Source organism: Gymnodraco acuticeps, unplaced genomic scaffold (assembly GCF_902827175.1).
Source record: "Gymnodraco acuticeps unplaced genomic scaffold, fGymAcu1.1, whole genome shotgun sequence".
NCBI lineage: Eukaryota > Metazoa > Chordata > Actinopteri > Perciformes > Bathydraconidae > Gymnodraco > Gymnodraco acuticeps.
Window position 1 is genome coordinate 26,919 of NW_022990243.1, and position 14,460 is coordinate 41,378.

Here is a 14,460-nt window from a genome sequence, read left to right on the forward strand (position 1 = left end):
CTGATAATACTTCTGTACTTTAACATGAACAACACTTTGAACTCAGGTCTTGCTTGTAATGGAGTATTTTGAGTTACTTGAGTATTTCATTTTGTATACCACGTTATACTTGTACTCTACTACATCTCCGAGGTAAATATTGCACTTTCATGACCTTTTTCATACATTCAGACTGTCGTACTACTCTTACTGATTTTAAATACCTGAGTACTTCGTCACAGCTGGAGGTCAACCTGCAGCTTTTTGGCCCCGCTGAGCTCCGGTACTCACCCTGTGGCAGCAGCAGAAAGAGTGTGTGAGAGTGTGTGTGAGGAGGATAACGCTCTAAATGTACCAGAAGCAGACGTGGTTCTAAACATGGCCGCCGCTTATCGCCCCACGGCGCTCCGGCACCGTACAAGGCTCTCCGGGGCCCTCCGGAGACTCAGGAGATAACGGCTAACAGCTAGCAGAGGAATGCTGGGATAAGAAGTGTCACACACACACACACACACACACACACACACACACACACACACACACACACACACACACACACACACACACACACACACACACACACACACACACACACTTCAACAGAGGTGGAAGAAGTACAGTAGCAACACTAAACAGTACAAATACTTTGATAAAAGTACTGCATTCTAAATCGTACTGACGTTAGAGTACAGAACTGTCATCAGCTGAAACACTTAAAGTGAAGCAGAACATACTGAAAGTATCTCAAATAAAAGTACTCAGTATGCAGGATGAGTAATAATGTTGTTTTATTGTAGGATATTATAGTATTTAGTTTTTTATCAACAATAAATACATGTGAGAGTTTTTTAATGACGTTTTTTGTCTATGTGGAGCAAAGTGTGTGAGTGTGTGTGTGTTTGTGAATTGGTTTCTTTGTCATTTCAAGATTATATTTCCTAAATTGAGTCGTTTCCACTCACATATCGTTTTAATGATTTTTACGTAAGCCCTAATTTTGGAAATATTTACAGGTTGATTCCAGACTTCCTGTAGGTCTGTAGTGTTCTCATGCAGTGTGTTGAAACTCTGGTGTAAACACTGAGTTAAACCGCAGCCAATGAAGACAGAGTCGTAGTAAGTTTGACCGTTTACTGTCACAATTCTTCATAGACATGGCGGTGAAAACTATAAATAAACACAGGAAATGTGGATATGATCCTGGCCATAGGCCAGCAGTTGCGGATTACCTGCTTGTCTCTGAGCAGAACTGGGTCCAGAACTGGTTGGCTAGAGTTTGAACTTGTCTCCATTGCTTTGTGTACAAGTCTTTGTCAGAGAAGTCTCCTGGTGGAGGCGGAACTCCTGTCTTCTGTGTTAGGAGCATCGATGGTGAAAGTATCTGGATCCGTGAGGAGAACGTCGTTGAGGGAGACCCCAGAGTACTTGGCGCTGGAGTCAAAGACCACCCTGATAATGTTTGGCTTTTTTGGATGATACACCCCAAAGGTTGGGAGATATCAGCACTCCTCATCTTCTCTCAATGGCGGTGCTAACTCAGCATGTCCGTTGGCAAAGATATTTTTCATGAACGCCACATACTGCTCTTGCGTCTCAGGTTTCCTTTTTAAGGTTCATTGCAGGGAAGTGAACCTGTTCACTGCCTGCACTTTGTTGTTCGGCAAAGGCCTGTGTGGTTCTCTAAATGGTAGTGGAGCGACCCAACTGTTGGCGTCGTCTCTGAAGACACTCTTGTCCATTATCTTTAAGAAGGTGACATTTTCCACTGACGGAGCTGGTCTGTTGTCATGTTCAGTTTGATTGAACACTATCTGTCCCAGCATTTTCTCAGTAACCTTGCCAGGTCTGCTGAAGCTTTGCTGTGTCTCTTTAACATGCATAAAGCTTGTGCATGGATCGAACATTGAATGGCGACCACTGTCCAACACGTTGGTTTTAAACGCGTTGACTATGGGCTTATGCACATTACCCAGGCACACCTCTCCTATCACTACCCAGCCCAGGTCCAGTCGTTGGGCAAAGGGGGCGACCTTGTGTGCCTGAAGGACGTCTCTTCCAAGGAGCAGAAGTATTTTGGCTTCTTGGTCCAGTTCTGGGATGTGATTGGCAATATGATGAAGATGAGGCTGGTGAAGAACGGCACTGGGTGTGGGAATCTCAGACCGATTATTTGGGATCTCGTGACATTCAATGATTGGTGGAAGAGAGATGAGGACTTTTCCATCCAGAGACTCGATCTGAAATCCTTCTGCCTTCTTGCCAGATGTTTCAACTATGCCAGAGCAAGTTCTGAGACAGTATGAGGATGGTTTGCTCTCTACGTTGAATAGTTTGAAGAACTCAGGGGTAGCTAATGAGCGATTACTCTGGTCGTCCAGAATTACATAGGCTTTAATGGCAATGTCCTTAGAACCCTTGGGGTATTTCTTTGCGAGGCAGATTTTCGAGCATGAGCAGCTCCACTGACCTAGTCCACAAACTTCTGTGCAGCTAGTTCTAACAACGTCCTGGTTGGAATCTTCTCCCTCCCCGCCGTTCTCTTGTGACGTTGAAGGAGCCTTGAAGATTTGAGGTGCTGGACCAGGATGCATGGCTACATCATGATATGTGCTGTCACACTCAGAACACTTTACAGAAGTCTTGCAGTCTTTGGCTAGGTGGGAGAATGAAGAACAGCATTTGAAACATATTCCTTTCTCTTTGCGAAACGCTTTCCTGTCGTTGAGGAGTTTGTTTCGGAATGTTCTACATTTTCTTAGCGGATGAGTTTGATTATGTAATGGGCAGTTCTTGCTAGGATCCTTGTTGGGTGAAGAAACCTCAATTTTGTGCACTGAGATGGGTTTGTTGCAAGCGGCAAACTGTGGGGTAGAGCCGGGAAGCCAATACGGAAGTGCCACACACTGCAGTTCATATATTGGCCGATAGGCGATGGCTGCAGAAAGGAGCAATTTCCATAGACCCCCATGTTAAAATGCCCAACTTTACAGCAGAAAAAAACATGTTTCTACCCCTGGCTCCATACATTTTATTATCGATATAGTTAGATTCCACCTTCATGATTATGGATCTGTGAGTGAATTGTTTTCTAACGCGACCCTTTTATTTATATTAGGTCTTAAAGTTTGTGCATAAATTAGGGCGTGGTCACATTGAGTGACGTCAAGTGCCTGCCGCTGTTAGCTTCTTGTCTCTCTGCTAGCTGCTCCGTGAAGCTACAGGGACTCTGCCTGCTCAGCTCATCCAGGAAACACAACTTGTAGCCGGCCGTGGTTGTTTGTTCTTCATGCTTATATATCGGACTATTGTGACTCGCTCTGCGGTTAAAACAGACGGTGCATGAATGCGGTTTTGCGGTAAGTGAAATTCTAGTGCTTTATTTATGTGTTAATGATTTTAATCAGCTACGTAATGAATGGTAAGGCTTGGGTTAGCATGTAAGCTAGTGGTAGCTACATCGGTGCTAACGATTGTAATCGTAGCCTCCAAGTTAAAATCATAGACTGTATATATAAAGGTTAAAACTAAATAGACAAGTGTTAAGTGTAATAATACTGTTGAACAAACGGCTTCTGTTTGAGGTTGATAAAATAAGGTTACATCCTTGTAACTTAGAGATATTTTATTATGTAGGTAGAACTGTATGCATCTAAGGTTAATTTAAATTGGCTATGCTCAAGTATGTAGACAAGCTAACGTCGAAGTAGTGTATGTGAAATCAACCTCACAATAAGATGTGTGTATATTACAATTATTAATGTCATATTTCAAGATGATTACTTAGATATTACAATATGGTTGGTTGAGCTGGAGTTCATTATCGAGCTTACACGTTAACGTCACAGTCATCTGAAGAACGAACCCAAACCTTGAAGTTTTTATTAATTGCATTACCAAATGGGTATCAAATAAACAGTAAGCATTGGTAACACAACTTCCAAAGTTACAGTAAAATAAAAAGGACCCTGACTCGGACCATACACAATCCAACATGTTCAACAGAAGAGAATCAGTTATATTGTTTGTACACATGGTACTATATATATATATCTGTTTGTTTAAGGTGTCCAGGTGATGCAGACAGGCTGGACCAGAGAGTGAGAGACAGAACTGGACTCCTCACAGCAGTGAACTTCAGCACAGGTACAAAGACTCTTTTTTTCATACTGTACAAATAATCAAGAAAGATATTGGTTTAAATGAATGAAGTATTGACTTGAATACACTGATATACATTCCATTAAACAATACTAAATACTAGATCACCTACACATCAGTGAAGTTGAGGGGTTTTTCCATGCAAAAAGTTACATTTAGATGATAACAAGCAATATGACTTTGTCAGCTTTCTAATGTAATGTATTGAAGGCAAAGATATTTAACACATAGTGAGAACTGCTGCTATTTATCTCTCAATATTGTCTGTAAAAAACGTGGTAAAAGTGATTCTTTCAGTGAGACAACAGAGCAAGCTTCTACAGCTGCACTACGTTTTGATAACAGTTCAATATTATTTTGACAATAACATATATTTCAATGTTGATGAACTTCATACTGTTCATTCATAATCTGATTGTCTTTGTAGCTCACTGTTAAAATAAAAAAAAACATTACAATTACAAAATAATGATATCTACAGCCCCTAAACACACAAACACACCGCTTTCATAAATAACACACTTGTTCTGCAATAATATGTTTTATGTTTCCTGTCATTTTTGTTAGGAAAGGACATGCCTGAAAGACACGACATGTTCTCCTTCTCTGAGGGTCAAGAAGAACATCCAAGAGGAACATTAAAAGCTGATGTTATGAGATTTTAAGACCAGTACAGGACATTCACTAAGAAACTACTTTTATTGTAAAAACAATCAGCTGATCAAATGCAGCTATTTCCACATCTACACTCCATCAGCTGATTATTTCTATTTGCCTCACAACATGTACCTTGTTTTGCAACGTCACAAATAAATGGGGCCAATCTTCAGTCAGATGTGAATGTGTAATCTAACATTTTCAGTAAGAATAATGGACAAAAGGAGAGCAAATACAAATACAATTTATTGAAATGTGAACCAAAAGTTAATCAAATGTTTTAAATATAAAGCACATATGGACAGAAGGTGTAAACCTATTACATGTATAAGTAAACACATTTAGTCAAATAAAGTGACCGACTAGGCCTGTGCAGTTGGTATCAGCTGTGCCCAGCATGAGCTCCTCCATCAGGCCTGGTCCTCCTCGCTGAGGAAAGACCCTCAGTCCTCCTCGCAGAGGAAAGACCCTCAGTCCTCCTCGCAGAGGAAAGACCCTCAGTCCTCCTCACTGAGGAAAGACCCTCAGTCCTCTCCAAACCAACAGACAGGACGTCCATCACACGGAGGTTTCTCCCTGAAGTCTCTGCAGCTCTCTGGACACCAGACTGTCTCAATCGTCCACACTGAATATGAGATTGGGAAAATGAAAATAATAAATGCTTTAGACAATAAGAAACATAAAGTTGACTGTTGAGTTGCTCAGTTTTGTTAGATTGTCAATACTATTACTGTATAACTAATAACTCAGGTTAAGAGGCACATTCAAATAAAGATTGGTCTTTAAATACATTTTGTCTTTTGAATTGTTTGTCTAAAGTCAAGGATCTATAACTGGTACTTAGTTTTAATGATACAGTCTGGTTATTATGCTGTTTGGAGGAGCCCTCACAGGTAAGAGCGCTAACTAGCTACCATCACATGTACCTTAGCTTGACTTAAATGTATTAAACGTATAGTTAAGTGATATCAAAATATAAATAACTAATGTCATGCAAACATATTAATATTTGCTTGATTCCAGTGTTGAATTTAGCACAACTGCATACAAACGTTAAGGGGTTTTAAGATTCTGAAGTATTATGCTAAAAGCTCAATAACTTAGATTATTATTTATAGTTTTGCTGAATAGTTTCATGTCCGCTTACCTTAGAAACGTAAAATGCGACGGCAGCGTGCAGATGGGGAGCATGTTAGCTTAGCTTGGTAGCTTCAGCTAGCTCTGGAACTTCCAGCTCGGTGGCAGCAGGTCCCGCCTCGGCTCCGCCTCTTTGCCCTTATTTGGAGAAGGCGGGAGTTGAACTCTGGCGTCACTGTCGAGCCGTTAGTGGCCGACTCCGCCTACTAAGGGCTTCACGGCAACTCTGCAGAATCCTATGGGTGACGTCACGGACCCTACGTCCATTTATATATACAGTCTATGGTTTGTTGGTGTTACAATTATTCACAAAGACTTTATCTGGTTTTGTGGGTGTTGCGGTGTTTCCCTGATGCCTGAAGCTGGGATCGTTTCTCTTCTTTGACTCATTGCACACAAACCTGCAAAAAGACTCGAAGGGAGGGAAGCGACCGTGATTCTCTTCTTTGAACTGATACCCAGTGGAAACCCAGTTGTCCTGGAGCCCATAAGGTAGCTTGTCTACGATAGGCCCAATTCCACGTGAAGTGTCCAGATACGACAGCCCAGATAAATAACCATCTTCTTTAGCGCCTTGGATCTCCATAAGCAAGTCTCCAAGTTCCCGTAATTTGGTGTGTTCCTCGGCTGTAATCTTAGGAAAGCTATCTAACCGCTGAAACAGGGACTCTTCGATGATTTCAGGAGCAGCATAGCACTCATGAAGTCGCTGCCATGCTCTGTGTAAAGCCAGACTCGGGTTACTCACATGCACTGAACGAATGCGTTTTATCTGCTCACCAGATTCCTTTCCCAGCCATTTTGTCAATAGGTCCAATTCTTGAGTTGCTGTGAGGTGAACTTCCCTGACTGCACTGGTGAATGAGGAGTACCATGCACGGAAATTCTCAGGCTTATCATCAAATTGGTACAGTCCTGAACTGACAAGGTCTCGTCGTGCCAAATACTGTGCCAAAGGCTCCATCGTAGCTGGTGAGCTAGCTTAAGGAATATGTTGTGGAGTATATGACTGAGCATGTATGTTCATGGTGGGGTTTGGTCTGCTGCAGGGGCGGATCTAGAAAAAATATTCATGGGTTGGCAAGAGGGTGGCAGGAGAATTTCAGGGATGGCGTCCCCTGGCAGAAATATATGCTGATTTAATCGCAGTCATATCAATCAATGTTAACTTGGAAAGCCACAATATTAATATTTTAACTCAATAACATTAGGTGACATTATTGTGGCACATCAGTAAAGCCTTACATATAAATATATAAGGTGGCAGACATCATTTAATGAATTTTAACTGAACAATACCAGGGGTACCAAATATATGCAGACTGCTGCAATAAGTACATTAATGAACTGTCGATGTTTGTCTGTATGAATATGATAATATTAACAATCATATTATTCCTATCAGCTGTCAATCACTGTTATGATTCACATATTCAGTTATTATTAAATAAACTATATTTTTTGGAGTTAATGATGAATGTTCCTCAAGATGCTTGCTCACCCTCCTTCAAATTTGAAAGACAAGTAATTACTATCATATATCAAAAGAAACAAAGGAACAGTTCAGCACCCCACGACTTCATTGCAAACAGTTACAACCTTGACTTTACATCAGAAAGAACAAACATTAAAGAAGTGACTAACTGCATCAATTAGGGTTCAAAAACATGTATTCAGCTAAAACATATATATCGCTGCAGTTATGATCCAGTGGAGAGTCCTTACCTGCTGGCCTAGTTAAATCAAAGTGGTTACTTTCTGTTGGCTGGGCAGTGAAGTTTTACACACCGTCTTATTTGACTTTCTCAGGACTTGAAACAGTTTTTTGGGGGCAGACCCCCACAAAGAAAAAAAATATTATACACACGTAAGGTCATCATCTTAACAGTTTATTATTCTCATCGACTCATCCGTGAGCAGAGCATCAAGTTAGCATGCCTATAACAGCTGAATGTGGCGATTACCATCTTGATCAGCAAAACGCCTCACAAACTTATTAAGATTTAAAGCTATGGTGCGTTTTTATTCAATGCCGAGTACAGCCAAACTTGACAGGCTCTTCTCTGTCATTGTAGACCGCAAACAGTGGCGGCGCCAGAGTATTTGTGTTGGGTAATCTATGGGGCTAACCCATACAGTGGTGGGGCTCAAGTCAGTATTTGCAATGTAATTACATACACGCTCCCCTTGACAGTGAAACGCCACGCGTGAGGTTTAGATTATTTCCCTGTCTCAATCCAAATTGAACTGAATGAAATAAAAAGGCACATTTGTCTTGTAGTAAATAAAAAGGGCGACCTGGAGCCAATCCTGCAATTTCCCCACAGGTGAAAGAGATGACATGCTGAAAACCCAACCCCTGCAGGGGGTCTGGGGGGATTCAGGAGATTTTTTGAAATACTAACATAAAATACACATTCTGGTACTCTCTTGAGAAGAAAAATAAATAAATCTATTACTACTACTACACGACATATTTAAAAAAATGAATGGTATTTAATTTTGTGTTACTTTGTTCTGAAAGCTGAACCTGCTGCTCCTCACAGAGAGAAGAGGGAAGAGGCTGTGAATTACTTTACATTGTGGATAAGGGTGGATTGCCCCCATTGTTCTGTGTGTCAAAATGAAAGACAGCCCACACACCTATCAATCATCAAACCGTGGGGTCTTATTTCATTACGTGTTGATTTCTATCAACACATAATGTTGTATCGATGTATCGGGACTTCCTGCAACAACATCACACCGTTATCGTGATTCTGATTGGCCAGAAGACATTATCAAAGATGTTCTATTGAGAAGACGATCACTACGTAACAAAAGTTTTCAAAACCGTTTCTAGTCTTCGGTATTTCCAGACAAGTGGCTACTGAAATCAATCTTACTAACTGCTGTCTGTGCAATTTACTCCGCGCGAGTTAGCGGACTTTATTTTGCTTACCTTAACATCATTTTTCATGGTGGGGCTAAGCCATTTATTGGTTTGGCTGTAGCCTACCCCAGCCATACCCTGGCGCTGCCACTGACCGCAAATACCTCATTCCTTCCGTCTACTTGGATCCGAAATGCTTCTCGTTTTGCGTTGTCCCCCGTTCAAATAAAATCGCCGCCAATCATATTTCCACACTCGTTCCAGGGCCGGGGGAGGGGTTACAAGGCTCGCGTCTTGTGCTGAATTCACTTGCACTCGGACATTAGAGATTTTCTCTCATAAATGTCCGATGAGCCACAACTTTTTTGGCAAAACAAAGCTGCCAACTGGGGTGGCAGCTGGGGTGGCAAGGCATTTTTCTGAGGTGGCAGCTGCCACCCCGTGCCACCCTGTAGAACCGCCACTGGTCTGCTGGCTTCAGACTTTGTCTCTACCTTAGTCCATTCACGTTCGTCTGGGGCAGGTACATTAATATTGTCACTCTTTACAGGCTTTAGCTGACCGTCGATCTGTTGTGCAATGTTGTTTTCGGGTGGAATCCACATTATGAAGCTTTTGTGGGACACAGCACGTAAGGGGAAAGCAACGGGCAAAACTGATGAGCATCGTGAGGGAGGATGAAGAATCTGGAGGTCGATTTGTGATTGAACATATTCACTTGTGCGATCAGCTTTAACCTTCTCAGATTCCGATTTGCATTTCTCAACTTCAATTTGCATTTTCCAATACTTGTGCCTCCACCACGGCTGCATCAGCTTCCCGTTGTAGCGTTAACACTTCCAACTTTGTGTCTATTCTTACTGTTTCCAGCTAATTTTGAGCCTTTTCCATTTTCAGTTTAGCCTCTTCGCTAGCACACAAGGCTCTTACCTTAGCGGCTTCCGCTTTAGCTCGGGCGCGAGCTACACTCGAGGATGAAGATGAACTCTTAATGCTGCTCCGAGCACTAGATGCGGATGACTTGTTGCTTGTTGCCATTGTGACCACTTCGGAGACATCCAATGCTGCTTTTTCACTGTAATGTTCTCATGCAGTGTGTTGAAACTCTGGTGTAAACACTGAGTTAAACCGCAGCCAATGAAGACAGTAGTAAGTTTGACCGTTTACTGTCACAATTCTTCATAGACATGGCGGTGAAAACTGTAAATAAACACAATACATTGTCCATCCATCCATCTTCCATCCATCTTCTCCCGCTTATCCGTGGTCGGGTCGCGGGGGTAGCAGTTCCAGCAGAGAGCCCAAAACTTTCTTTTCCCCTCATCAACCAGCTCTGACTGGGGGATCCCAAGGCGCTCCCAGGCCAGCGAAGAGATATAATCCCTCCACCTGGTCCTAGGTCTACCCCTTGGTCTCTTCCCAGCTGGACGTGCCTGGAACACCTCCCTAGGGAGGCGCCCAGGTGGCATCCTAACTAGGTGCCCGAACCACCTCAACTGGCTCCTTTCAACGCGAAGGAGGAGCGGCTCAACTCCGAGTCCCTCCCTGATGACCGAACTTCTCACCTTATCCCTAAGGGAGACACCAGCCACCCTGCGGAGAAAACCCATCTCGGCCGCTTGTATCCGCGATCTCGTTCTTTCGGTCATGACCCATCCTTCATGACCATAGGTGAGGGTAGGAACGAAAATGGCCCGGTAGACAGAGAGCTTTGCCTTCTGGCTCAGCTCCCTTTACGTCACAACGGTGCGGTAAAGCGACTGCAGTACCGCTCCCGCTGCTCCGATTCTCCGGCCCATCTCACGCTCCATTGTTCCCTCACTCGAGAACAAGACCCCGAGATACTTGAACTCCTTCACTTGGGGTAAGGACTCATTCCCTACTTGGAGTGGACAGTCCATCGGTTTCTTGCTGAGAACCATGGCCTCAGATTTGGAGATGCTGATCCTCATCCCAGCCGCTTCACACTCGGTTGCGAACCGATCCAGTGAGTGCTGAAGGTCGCAGACCGATGAAGCCATTAGAACCACATCATCTGCAAAAAGCAGTGGTGCAATCCTTAGTCCACCGAACTGCAGACCCCCTCCCCCATGACTACGCCTCGAAATCCGATCCATGTATATTACAAACAGGATTGGTGACAAAGCGCAGCCCTGGCGGAGGCCAACCCTCACCGGAAATGGGTCCGACTTACTGCCGAGGACCCGGACATAGCTCTCGCTTTGGGAGTACAGAGATTGGATGGCCCTGAGTAGAGACCCCCTCACCCCATACTCCCGCAGCACCTCCCACAGTAACTCCCTGGGAACTCGGTCATACGCCTTCTCCAAGTCTACAAAACACATGTAGACCGGATAAGCGTACTCCCAGGCCCCCTCCAGGATCCTTGCGAGAGTAAAAAGCTGATCCGTTGTTCCACGACCAGGACGGAATCCGCATTGTTCCTCCTCAATCTGAGGTTCGACAATCGGCCTGACCCTCCTTTCGAGTACCTTAGAGTAAACTTTCCCGGGGAGGCTGAGTAGCACCCCGGTCTGCCACTCCTTCGGTACTGTTTCCGACTTCCACGCAACGTTGATGAGACGTGTCAACCATGACAGTCCCTCAACACCCAGAGCCTTCAGCATTTCCGGGCGGATCTCATCCAACCCCGGGGCTTTGCCACTGTGGAGTTGTTTGACGACCTCAGTGACCTCCCCCCGGGAGATTGGTGTTGATCCCCCGTCATACTCCAGCTCTGCCTCTAACATAGAGGGCGGAGTTGTCGGGTTCAGGAGTTCCTCAAAGTGTTCCTTCCAACGCCCTAACACTCCATCAGTTGAGGTCAACAACGTCCCATCCTTACTGTACACAGCTTGGATGGTTCCCTGCTTCCCCCTCCTGAGGTGTCGGACAGTTTTTCAGAACAACTTTGGTGCCGCCCGAAAGTCCTTCTCCATGTCTTCTCCGAACTTCTCCCACACCCGCTGCTTTGCCTCGGCCACGGATGAGGCTGCTGCCATTCGGGCCTGTCGGTACCTTGCAACTGCCTCGGGAGTCCCCCGGGATAACAAATCCCTGAAGGCCTCCTTTACATTGTTCTTAATGTAAATGCAAACTTAAATTGCTTTCCTGCATTCTTTACAGTGTTTAACATAGTTGTAAATAAATCATAACTAATCAATGATCTTTGTAACAATATTCTTCCTAATAAATGATCTTTCATATGAAATAGGTCAAATAGACGAACTTACAGCATTGCCTCTAGGATGTTTCTTGGGGATGGAAGCAGATTATATTTGGAGAAATACACTCTCTGGCCATGCCGTTTCTCTAACGTTAAACCGGAAGTGGCGATGCCGTAAACCGGAAGTGACGCTAATAACGGCGAACTTAAAGATAACATGACCATTAGCACTCCTAGTGGTGACTTTATGAATTGCAAACAAATTATAACATTATAAAATGCCTTTAAAACAGCACAAGGTCCGTGTGCAAAACGTCACCTTCTGAGAGTGTGAAGGTTGCAGAGATGCAGACCCGGCGCCAGAACAAATCTAAAGGGAGGGCATATGATTTTCATGGGAGGGCACACAACACCGTCACGAGCTGCGGGCCTGTGGCACAATATATATATCAAACAGCAAGGCCAACAGCATTGCGCAAAGACGCACACTTATCGCAAATACATACACAAATAAAGGGCAACATAGAAATAAACGTAATAACGGTTCCGTGCCAGCTGATCTGCACCAAAGTACTAATTTCCTTATTTGTTTCCTCGCGTATCTGTCTCTCTCTCCGCAAACTCTCACAGACATGAAATGTGTTCTTTTGATGCGGCATGTCTTAGCGGTCCTTTATCAGTCTGTAATGCGTGTTTCCAGTCGCAAAAACCGTTGACAGTAAAAGCCGCATCAGATGAAGACGTATTTACTTTAAACTGTCTACATGGGAAACAAAAGGCTGCGTCTGCTTTTAACGAATATTCAAGCCATGGTCTGTTGTTGTACCATGCAGCGGCAAAAGTGCGCTTCTTTCCTGAAAACAATCTCCCTGGATAACGATCCAGCTTCACCTGGTTGGGTTTATTAACCCCAAGCTGTTGGTCTTTGAGCGGTTGCTGGCCCAATAGTAGCTGTTGATGTGCTGCAAGGTAGCGTGGAGGCACCGGCACGGAGCAGGAGGAGGATGCTGGCGGGTGTGGTACAGGGTGTGGCAACGCAGGTGGTGATGGTAGGGGCACAAGGAGCTGTGCCTGGGAGGACAGCGTTGGTGGCGGCCGCCTTGATGAGTCAAGGCTTGGGCTCGCTAACTCAGCCCCGGGGTTTGCCGAGGCAAGGCGTGCTGCTGCAACGGCAGGTGCAGCTACATCGGCTGCAGTTCTTTCATCGCTATTTCGTTTTTAATAAATCCTTAGACCTTTTGAGCAAATTTCTGATGTCCATTGTGTAATTCAAACATAAATGGGAGTCTACAGAATGCACAATAAACAAATCCAGAATAGGCGGCTGAGTGTGACGCTGTGATTGGTCTAAATGTGGACGAATCACAAATCACAACAGACACATGAATTTATTTGACGTAGACTGCGATTTTTTTGTTTTAGTTACTATCTGACATCACATAGGCCTACATCGTAGCATAACAGTTCACAGTTTATTTATAACACATTTTTATTTATTTTCAAAAAAATTTTTTTTATAAATAATAAAAATCGTGTTTATTGGGGGAGGGCAAGAATGTAAATTGGGAGGGCCTGGCCCTCCCTGGCCCTCCCACGGCACCGGGCATGCAGAGATGTCGTGTGTGTGTGTGTGTGTGTGTGTGTGTGTGTGTGTGTGTGTGTGTGTGTGTGTGTGTGAGGGACGGACTGTGACCTTAAACGCTGAGTTCAAATTGACCGTAAATATGAGGATTTTATCTTGTGTGGACCCTGAGCTGTTTCATTCATGATGTGCCTGATGCTAACATGCTACTGAAGCTAACATGCTACTGATGCTAATAATGCTACTAATGCTAATCTAGATATTCTGGTTCTTCAACCTCCTAAATGTCAGCTTCATGAGGAACATTTCTGCATTAATATATACAGCGTTCGAATGACCCATTTGCTTTCAGGGAGCCCTATTTTTCTTTTCAGGGCCCTCGGTGTGGAGCTGTAAACTCGACCCTGACGCCGCTCACAGCCGGCCCACTAAAAGTTGTTCCATTCACGTTGTCATTTTTAGACTCCTTCGCTTCTTTGCTTGTGAATCCAAAAGTTGCGAGGCTTGGCTGGGACTCATGATGCTGACTCAGGTCAGGGTTCAGGACTCATGATGCTGACTCAGGTCAGGGTTCAGGACTCATAATGCTGACTCAGGTCAGGGTTCAGGACTCATAATGCTGACTCAGGTCAGGGTTCAGGACACATAATGCTGACTCATGTCAGGGTTCAGGACTCATAATGCTGACTCATGTCAGGGTTCAGGACTCATAATGCTGACTCAGGTAAGGAAAATGTCTGCCTTATGGACAGAGTTAACGTGGGACTTGTCCTTCAAATGTACTGATGTCCGCACAATGGAAATGTGATGTCAACTTCCAATGCAAAATCCCTGCCACCGGCAGGACATATTTTACCAACTGTGCCTACACACATGCAACCCTTGGGGGTTCTCTATGCATGTGTCTGA